Raw genomic sequence first — 11,404 nt, forward strand, 5'->3', positions numbered from 1 at the left:
TTTGAGATTATTATAACGTGTGAATGTAGAGTGTGATAAAACGTATTTACAAACATAAGAAACCATTTTAAAAAGTTGAGCATTTTTTAAAAATTAATTTGATTGAACAAAAAGAAGTAACATTTAACTGTAACTAATAATAATAGGCTTACTGGTTAGTTCAACCAAATTGAACATGTAAAGCTAGGTCTATAAAGAAATATATGATGATGTTGTTAGCTCTTATTTTAATTAATTGTTAAACACATTTTTATGCACCATATGTTAGCAAAAAGATCACAGAAATTATTAAAAAATCTGTACAAGATAGCAACCAGTGAAGCAGTTTTCAATTTTTTCCACAGGAAAAAAGTCATGACTGGTGGCTTGTAGTTGTACTAGTTGTAGACCGTGTCGACTCAGTCAAGCTTTGGTTACTAAAATACGTAAGAGATCTCATGGGCGACAAAAGATTTTATTAAAGTGTTGTATTTTCTTATGTTCGGTGCATTCAAAAGCTCGTTATTGTAAATGTTCTTTATATTTGTTTTATTTTCCACTATTTAGTCATTTGTTCAAGGTTACGATTAAAAATACTTGTTTCGAAACCCGACCAATAGCTTCAAAAGACAGTTGTCCCTAGTTTGTGGACAAAACCCAGACAGCCAGCCTTGACCACACATGCGTGAACCAGAGCTCAGCAGACTGATTGGACAAACATGTCTAGCTAGTTATCTCCCCTTTTATTATTGATTTTTAGAAATTTTTAATGATAAATCTGATGTATGATTTGATTTAAAAAAAAAAAAAAAGGTATCCGTGTACTGTCATCAAAGACGAACGTATCTGGAAAGTTTGAACAAAATCACTACATGAGAAGTGAGTAAGAAATTAGTTACAAGATTTGCCACAAATCCACAAACAAACTGACGTAAAGTAAGTAAAAGCTTGTAAAAAGCAGAAATTAATGATTTAAAATATTCCAATTCAAACAATCATCTGATGCCTGTTACAAGATGAATGTAAACAATCATGGAATGATTGTGTGGGGGAAGCTGAGGCATAAAAGCATCCAGAGAGCAGGTAGAGATTTAGTTTAAAGATAAGTAAGATAGGCTACACTAAACTGTAATAGTTTAAAGATAGGCTACACCACACTAAACTGTAATAGTTTAAATAAAGATAAGTAAGATAGGCTACACCACACTACACTACACTGTAATAGTTAATAGTTTAAAGATAAGTAGATAGGCTACACCACACTAAACTGTAATAGTTTAAATAAAGATAAGTAAGATACTAAAAAGATAGGCTACACCACACTACACTGTAATAGTTAATAGTTTAAAGCTACACCACATAATATTTGTTATGAAACATTGAAGGAAATAAAATAGCATTGATGATAGGCGGCAGTTAGCTATTGAAAAGATTTTAACGAGTCGAACCTGTCTGTAAATACATTTTTTTTGTTGAAGCAACAAGCTTTTAATTGCATGGAAAATTTAAAAAATAAAACAAACTCGTTTTTCATAAGAGTTATGTTATTTTAATCAGATTGTCTTCCCTTTTATTATTGAGTCTAGTAAACTCAACTGGTAATCTATCGTTTTGGGTACGTAAAATCGCCCGCGGCTATTAATGTACGAAAACGTTACCTCATTATCAAGGCTGTAATATTGTATATTGTGATATGTTTGTGTCAAATATTATAGATAAATGAATAATAAACCTAAATCAATGGTTAAATATATCAATATAGGCCAGAAATTAACTTTAAACAGCAGTGTCTGCAAGCAAGATTTGCTATATAAACAGCAGCCATTTGTAAAATAGAGTGACTTCCGCCTTTTACAAGATGATTGGCTGTGTTATAGTAAATGAGCATGGTTGCATCTGTTGGAAACATCGCTGGTGTTCATTTATTAGTGAAAAGTTTTAGTTCAATTGTTTAAAAACAGGTACATAAATGAAACAAGGAAACATTTTTGTATTTTTCAAAACATAAATTCTCCTCAAAATGTGAAATAATTATTACAATGTAAGGAGTCACCTGTTTTTCACATTACTAGTCGCGGGCGATTTGACGTAGGCCTACCTAAAACGATAGATTACCACTCAACTTTTTAATTACCATTGAAATTTTAAATGTCGTAAGAGACGAATATATCTGTAAAGTTTAAGAGAAATCGTTGCATTAGACATGTCACGAGCAGAGACGACAGTAAAGGTTTATAAAAACAAAAGTTTTCAAAAGAGGACCGGCACAATAACATCCGATATCTGACAACGTTGGCCAGATAACAAAAACAAACACTTGTTGCCAGAGTGACGACAGGAAAATTGTCACCGATCTCTAGGATGTTTTTGTTGAATTATCAACTGTAGTCTTAGTTCGGTGATGACGAGTTGTTTGAACAGTACCTGCTGTCATCGCGACATAAGTGACATGTGTCATAGACAATACTGACATGTGTCATGGACAAAAGTGTAGTGAAGAAACGGTGAGGATGTTGTTTTTTTTAAAGTCGGACATGTGGAAAAGTAGACTTAAAAAATATTGACCCTGTTTGAAGATTCACATTTCAGTAAATGACGTCAGCCGGTCTCCTACTATTGCAAGAAAATATTTGCCTGGTACACAATTCAAAGTGGGGTTTTGTCATGTGGTGGGGGGGGGGGGGGGGTTAAAAAACAAACATACACACACGCATACATACACGCATACACACACACACACATGTACACACTCAAAACTCCTTCCTACGACAATGTAGAGGTGAAAGATGTTTGGTTATATTGTAAATATACTAAAATAATTGACACGTCAAAGATGTTTGGTTATATTGTAAATATACTAATATAATTGACACGTCACAGATGTTTGGTTATATTGTAAATATACTAATATAATTGACGCGTCAAAGATGTTTCAAGATGTGATGACGTATATTACATGTCACGTGTATTCCGTCTCATGTTAAGCCATTGTGGGTGTCTCCTGTAGATCAACAATCGTTACAAAAAGACAAGTCAGATTTTGGCAGCCCACCAGTGTAAAATCTGGACAATCGTTTTTATCTTGTTTGTTCTGTCTGTGTTCGTTGTTTTAGGAGAGGGGCGGATGACAGGATGGAAAAAAACAGCAATGTCCTTAGATGTAGGACACAATGATGTCCTTAGATGTAGGTCACAATGATGTCTTTATTTATGTAGGACACAACGATGTCCTTAGATGTAGGTCACAATGATGTCCTTAGATGTAGGACACAATGATGTCCTTGTAGGACACAATGATGTCCTTAGATGTAGGTCACAATGATGTCCTTAGATGTAGGACACAATGATGTCCTTAGATGTAGGTCACAATGATGTCCTTAGATGTAGGACACAATGATGTCCTTGTAGGACACAATGATGTCCTTAGATGTAGGTCACAACGATGTCCTTAGATGTAGGGCACAGTGATGTCCTTAGATGTTGCACAATGATGTCCTAAGATGTAGGACACAACGATGTCCTTAGATGTAGGACACAATGATGTCCTTAGATGTAGGACACAATGATGTCCTAAGATGTAGGACACAATGATGTCCTAAGATGTAGGTCACAATGATGTCCTTAGATGTAGGTCACAATGATGTCCTTAGATGTAGGACATAGTGACGTTGGACACAGTGATGTCCTTAGATGTAGGACACAGTGATGTCCTTAGATGTAGGACAGCGATTTCCTGCCATGTAGGACACCGTATGTTTACACGAAGGACAAAGTGATGAACAAAGTCAGCCAGTGACAGCAAAGAGAGATAACAAATAAAATCAGAAGACGACACGAGTTATGTGACTTTAGAATCAAAGCACGACATTGAGCGTTAAGCAAAGACAATCTGCCGGAGTGGGGCTTTGGTAGCGCTGTCAGTCGTGTGAATCGTGTGCCACGGTGATGGGATATGAGGGGAGGGGGGGGGGGTCTTAAAACTTGTATTGTTGTTATCTATTAATAATTTTTTTTAAAATAATCTCCCCTACTCCAACAATTGCTCTGTTTACAGTTTACTGAATTATTTGGCTTTAAGCTATATATATTGTTACGATCCCATGAGGGGGATCTTACCTTTTTTTGGACATGGTTGAACGTGGGTTAATTAGGGTGTCACCTAGAGATTTATGGATGGGGAGAACTCTCGACGTGAACCCCCTTTTTTGTGGTCGGGCCAGGCCGTAATGAGAGATGCCACGGACTGGCGCAGGTCGTGAAAGAGACAAAGGGTGGGATGTTATTGTTGATGCTAGCGGGTTACACCCCCCCCCCCTTCTCACCTGAATCGCCTGGCCTGGTAATAGGTATGTAAATGTAGGGAAAAGCCGTACGAGAGGTTAAGTCAGGACATAGACCCCTGCACCTCGACTGGACTATTTTAGGAGGGGTAGATGGCAGTCTGCGAGGTGTTACGACTGTGGGGGCGTATATAGCAGGGTAGGGTTGACAACAGACGTGACCCAGATTGAACAGGTCTAGATGGAGACAATCAACGAGGCACGTGTTAGAATTAGGTTACATTTACGGACGACGGCATCAATGAGGGTAGTATATTAGCAGGGTCTGACAATTTAATCAGGTACCCCAGACCTGTTGGCGACATTTAATTAGGTTAGGCTTGAGTGGGAAGTGTTGGTGCATAATTAGCCCCGCACCTGGACATTCGTGAGTCCGTTATTTAAGGAGGGGGAGACAGACACTCTGGAGAGACACTCAGTCAGAGCTCACGAGTCACACACGGAGACGGACTCGGATAGCTAGGTCTAGACGAGACAGACATGGGGCGTCTCTGTGAGCTAGTGGACAACCAAGAGATGCCTGTACTGTAGTAGACCTAGGCTAGTTAGACAGTTAGGGACAAGTAGGGTAGTCGTACTAAGAACTTTAGTTGTTTGTAGCTATTTGTGTATATTTCTGATTGTTGTACTTTGGTGGCGGGTTAACTTTAAGTGTTGTAATTTGTGGAAATAAATAGAAATTACTGAAGTGGCGTTCATTTTTATTTTTATTTTTCTTCTTGTTTACGATTCCCTGACTAGTTCGAAAGGATTAGAGAAGGGAGTCGTAACAGAATTGGTGGCTAGCGTCCGGAATTGAATAGACAACGAGGCCATAGTTGAATAGTTTCTTTTGATGCCATGTTCAGTTGGGGGCTCACGAGCTTGTGTTTTAGTTTAAGTTTTATGAGTAGTGACAGTAAAGTTGTTCACGGAATCAGAGAGAGTTTTCCAAACATTGAGTAAGTAGCGAGCTTATCACCTTTGTGTTGACACTGATTTATTCATTAGAAGTTGTTCTTTTTTTTTTGTTGATTCGGTATAGCTGGAGGGATTAATGCCCAGTATACTCGAATGTTCTTGTGTGATCCAGTGGAACTGGAGTTTTCTGATTTGCTCAGTATAGCTGGAGGGTCAATTCCCAGTATACGTGAGTAAATCGTCTGTGATCCAGTGTAGCTGGATGATTTAGTTTGGTTGGCCCAGTATAGCTGGTGTCTACCTATTTAAAGTGTCAAAGGTGATAGCCGTACTTGTAATGTTTAAGTTAAAGTTTTTGTGTGAGCCACATTTTCTTAGTTAACCGCCACCATTTAGCTGGATAAGTTCCGTAAGTGTGAGTCATGGACCTAATGAGTTTTATTGAGTGTCCAACTCTAGAAGTTTTAGACAAGTTTTGTCGCTTAGAGTTGTTGTGTCTAGTTGAGCAACTAGGACTAGAGGTTGATGTCTCGGATAGAGATAAAGTTCTACGAGATCATATTGTTGTTGAGTTGGTAAATACAGGTAGATTAGAGGAGGAGTGTCTAGTCTCTATAGAATACTACGAGATAGGACGCATTAGAGTAGAAGAAATTAAGAGAAAGTATCAAGTTAAGTTGTTAGAGATTGCAAGAGAACAAGAGGAGAAGTTATTAGAGATCAGGAGGGATATATTTATGTCAGAATCTTGTAAGGAAAATGATATTCAAAGTTTAGAGAAACTGAGAATACATGAGGTTAAACTATTAGAGATCAGGAGGGAACGGGATTTACTTAGGCTAGAGGAGGAGGCGCAGCTTAGTGGGTTGTTTGACTTTCCAGAATCTGTCTCTGTTTTCTCTCAGGCTAGTGTAGTAGTTTCCGAGGATCGGTATAGAGATGAAGATAGTTTGTTGTCTGATAGAGTTGGTAGTGAGTTTTGTCAGTCTCAGACTAAGGCTGCCACTAGCTTTGGCTCAGTCCCTGAAGTCGACTCTAACCTAGCAGAACCAGCACAAACGTCAAAACGTGCTGATAGTTTACGAGTTGAAAGTTTTCTGCCGACAAGTACTGAAGGCAGTCAGCAAGTTATTGGTTTAGATGAAATCACGGCGACCACTCTGATGTTGACCAGTCATGAAAAGGGGCTGTCAATATCTGACCCAGTGGATACAACCACCGATGATATCACGGCAACCACTCTGATATTGGCCAGTCATGAAAAGGGGCAGTCAATGTCGGAACCAGTGGTTACAACCACCGCTGAAATCACGGTAACCACCGAGAGAGTGAATACCCATGAGAACAGGCTGTCCTCGTCTGAACCTGAACCAGTAACTGTATCTGATCAAGACCTTACTACTTGTCGTCTTGATGGCGTCATGACCTTATCTGGAGGTCATGTGAATGGTGACCTATATCTTCAGTCAGACGAGTCATCAAATCTTCTGCCAGCATCGGTAACGGACGAAATCTTTACCCATTGTCTTGGAGGTGAGCCTAACACGGGCTGTCCTCCCATTGTCACAGCAGTGTTTAATTTCTCCCCGACCAAGTCCAGCAACCTGGAGGCCATGACCTCACCTGGAGGTCACGTGGATTGTGTTTTACATCCAGAGATCGAGGAGACGGTGAATCTTTTGTCAGCGTCGGTGACGAACGAAGAAGTTGCCTCTTGTTTTGGAGTTGAGCCTAACTCAGGCTTCCCTCCCCTTATCTCGGAGCTGATTTATTGTTTTTTGACCGACCCGGAGAAGACCGGTAATGTGACCTCAGCGGGTCACACTTCTCCCGTCAACCGAGAATGTGTACATGTGAGCGCATCCCACCTCACTTTCACAGAGACGGGGCGTGCAATCGACCTCTCTTTGTGCGGCTCGGTGTATTTGTTGTGGGCGGATAATATCTCCGTCACTAAAATTGTGCTGCGACGTTACAAAGTTCGGCTAAAGATTTATATTTACGGACTCATGATGACCCACAAGACGGAAACATAATGACAATGTGTACCTTTGAGTTTCAAGCCTGTTATAGAACTGTTTCCTATATTGACTGTTTCATGTTTCCCCAAGTCACAAGTGTTCTAATTAAAATGAACTGTTTTCAGGCTTGCAGAGTATACCCTTTTACAGATGTCTTTTGTTTAAAAAAATGGGTTTATGATTTATGGTATGAGGATGTATCTGTAACAGGTTTTTTTTTTGTGTGTGTTTAATGCTTTGACACAATTTGTTGACTGTTGACGTAAATATAATATAACGAAGACTGTTATTTTCATCTTGAAGATTATTTACGACAGTGACATATTTGTGGCTTATTTGATGTTTTCTTTACTTTAATGTCAATTTTTGCAGTCATCAATTTGGGATTCTTAGTCAAACGTGTTATTGTGACTAAACCATTGATGTTACTTATCTTCTTAATAATGATCATGTTGGATTGATTTTGCCCAGACTGGGTTTGTTCTGGGACTTTTGAAATATTGTGTGATGTGGTGTGGTGATCAATGTGTTGTTCAATTAATTCACCAAATGGCGAATTAATTTCTTGAAGGGTGGAGGTGTTACGATCCCATGAGGGGGATCTTACCTTTTTTTGGACATGGTTGAACGTGGGTTAATTAGGGTGTCACCTAGAGATTTATGGATGGGGAGAACTCTCGACGTGAACCCCCTATTTTGTGGTCGGGCCAGGCCGTAATGAGAGATGCCACGGACTGGCGCAGGTCGTGAAAGAGACAAAGGGTGGGATGTTATTGTTGATGCTAGCGGGTTACACCCCCCCCCCTTCTCACCTGAATCGCCTGGCCTGGTAATAGGTATGTAAATGTAGGGAAAAGCCGTACGAGAGGTTAAGTCAGGACATAGACCCCTGCACCTCGACTGGACTATTTTAGGAGGGGTAGATGGCAGTCTGCGAGGTGTTACGACTGTGGGGGCGTATATAGCAGGGTAGGGTTGACAACAGACGTGACCCAGATTGAACAGGTCTAGATGGAGACAATCAACGAGGCACGTGTTAAAATTAGGTTACATTTACGGACGACGGCATCAATGAGGGTAGTATATTAGCAGGGTCTGACAATTTAATCAGGTACCCCAGACCTGTTGGCGACATTTAATTAGGTTAGGCTTGAGTGGGAAGTGTTGGTGCATAATTAGCCCCGCACCTGGACATTCGTGAGTCTGTTATTTAAGGAGGGGGAGACAGACACTCTGGGGAGACACTCAGTCAGAGCTCACGAGTCACACACGGAGACGGACTCGGATAGCTAGGTCTAGACGAGACAGACATGGGGCGTCTCTGTGAGCTAGTGGACAGCCAAGAGATGCCTGTACTGTAGTAGACCTAGGCTAGTTAGACAGTTAGGGACAAGTAGGGTAGTCGTACTAAGAACTTTAGTTGTTTGTAGCTATTTGTGTATATTTCTGATTGTTGTACTTTGGTGGCGGGTTAACTTTAAGTGTTGTAATTTGTGGAAATAAATAGAGATTACTGAAGTGGCGTTCATTTTTATTTTCCCACGTTTTCTTTAACTTGCTTTCTCTGTTTGTGTGTTTGTCTTTCCAATCAAATCTTGCGATCGAAATTTCTGGCACTTCCCAGTTAGCTAGCGCGCTGAAATTTTCAGGGAAGCTTTCTTTTGGATGACCATTGAATATTCAATTGTTATTATTACTAAATTGATCAATGGAAACATTTTATTGAGCATTTTAGACCGCTATATAATCTATATATATAATTCTCCTCTGCTAGCCATTAGAAAAAAAACCAGCGACGCGTACCTCGCGCGCAGTGAAGCGAACGATCACATGTCGCCACAGGCTTAGGGGCAGAGAATTTAGCTTGAACCGAGTTTAAACTTACAGGAGGTAGACCAGTTTGGGGGAGACGATATGGTCGAGTGGTTGGGCACACGATTGCTATCCCACTCGACACGGGTTCAAATCTATGTGTTCTAGTCAGTAACGTATTCAAACAACGTGTTTTTTACGAGTTGTCTTTTTACGAGTTGTCTTTTTACGAGTTGTCTTTTTACGAGTTGTCTTTTTACGAGTTGTCTTTTTACGAGTTGTCTTTTTACGAGTTGTCTTCGTTTACCCAAAAAAAGTGAAAAGATAAAATCGATAGCAAGATTTTAATGCAAACAAACAGACAAAGACTAAAAAGTAGAAAATAATAATCATTAAAAAAGTTTTAAAAAACCCACGTTTTCTGATTGAACTAAAAAGTAGAAAATAAATGCTATAGGCCCTACATCACAATAATGCAAGCGATCACTCTACTATAAGCGAGCAAAAACGTGGGGCGCCGTGATTTTCTTACAGTTTCTAATACTGTTGACTCTCTACAAGCTCCCTAATAAAAGTCAATAGTATTATCTAATCAATAGTAATATAACTTTTACTTCGGCGCCCCACGTTTTTCATCGCTTATAGTAGAGTGATCGCTTGCATTATTGTGATGTAGGGCCTATAGCATTTATTTTCTACTTTTTAGTTCAATCAGAAAACGTGGGTTTTTTAAAACTTTTTTAATGATTATTATTTATTTTTCTTCTTGTTTACGATTCCCTGACTAGTTCGAAAGGATTAGAGAAGGGAGTCGTAACAATATATATATATATATATATATATATATATATATATATATATATATATATATATATATAAATACATACATATATATATATATATATATATATATATATATATATATATATATATATATATATATATATATATATATATATATATATATATATATATATATATATATATAAAACATACAATTTTCGGTTATCGTTGCTTGCCTCTGATTTCGTGGCTTTTAGATCGTACTGACTTCCAGAACAAGACGTCTTTCATAGTTGATGTCAATCTATTAGACGATGTTGACGGCCTCCTCTCCTGATCGTCCCTTTCATCAAATATCCCCCCCCCCCGCACACACACACACACACCACCACCACTACTAAAATAACGGCTGACTTGAAACCCTTACCCAATTAACTTGCAATTTTGTTTTAAAGCAGGATTTTTTTTCTAAAATATTTGGCTGAACTAAGACTTAGCATATTGGAAACATTTATTACACTTTCCAAGAATGTTAGTAAAACGCGAACTAGCTATTACATTTCAGGAAAAAAATATCACTTTTAAAGTACAAAATAGCGTGCTGATCATCCCCTCTCCCCACTTAAGCACGATCCCCTCATCTTATGATGTACAACATATGCCCCTGTGCATATAGGCTATGTGAGAAACACGGCAGTATATACAATGCTTAAACCCTCTATGTAACTTATTAGGCTTTAGGTGAGTTAATAATCGACAGCAGCGTGTAATCTTTTTGACGGGGAAAGGGAAGTAAAATACAAAGGTGTTGCCTGGGGGGGGGGGGGGGGGGGGTTCAAGGGTATTGACGGAGGAAGTGGGGGGGGGGGGTGAGGGTAGAATACAAGGGCATTGACGGGGGGGGGTAATTTCCAGCTCCCGGGTATCGTCTCCCCGTGGAGGGTTGTGTACACGGCTTGTGGCAATCTCCCAAACAAATTGGGTCAGGACTAAACTAGTTCATTGTCAATGTATATGTACAGCCCAATATTTGATTTTTTTTTTCAATTAAGAAAGGGCCTACAACTAGGCTTAGGCTAAACAATCGACAACCGTTATGGGCGAGGGAGAGGCTTTGTTTCTTTAACAATAATTACACCTCCCCCACCCACGTAATATAAAAGTTTTATATATACTTTGATTGATATGAAAATAATAGGAGTGTTTGTGTTTTGAAGATTGTATTCGTGCAACATAAGAGGATTGTATTAATATGTAGGATTTCTGTATCTATATTTTAATCTGTAAGTGAATATTTATATGTATGTATGTATATATATATATATATATATATATATATATATATATATATATATATATATATATATATATATATATATATATATATATATATCGTCAACGCCTAGGTAATAAAGTCGCTTATCAAGTCCTGCGTTGCTTTTGTTTTTAGAAGATAAGAATGTGACGTCATAATTATAGTAAAAGGCTGGGAGCAGCTAACAAGGGGAAATCACCTCTGTGATGACTATAAACTCAGGACCAATAACTCTAATAATGTATACATCTTTA

The sequence above is a fragment of the Physella acuta genome, unplaced genomic scaffold (assembly GCF_028476545.2).
Source record: "Physella acuta isolate Inbredline_101_S28 unplaced genomic scaffold, ASM2847654v3 ptg000345l, whole genome shotgun sequence".
In the NCBI taxonomy this organism is placed as follows: domain Eukaryota; kingdom Metazoa; phylum Mollusca; class Gastropoda; family Physidae; genus Physella; species Physella acuta.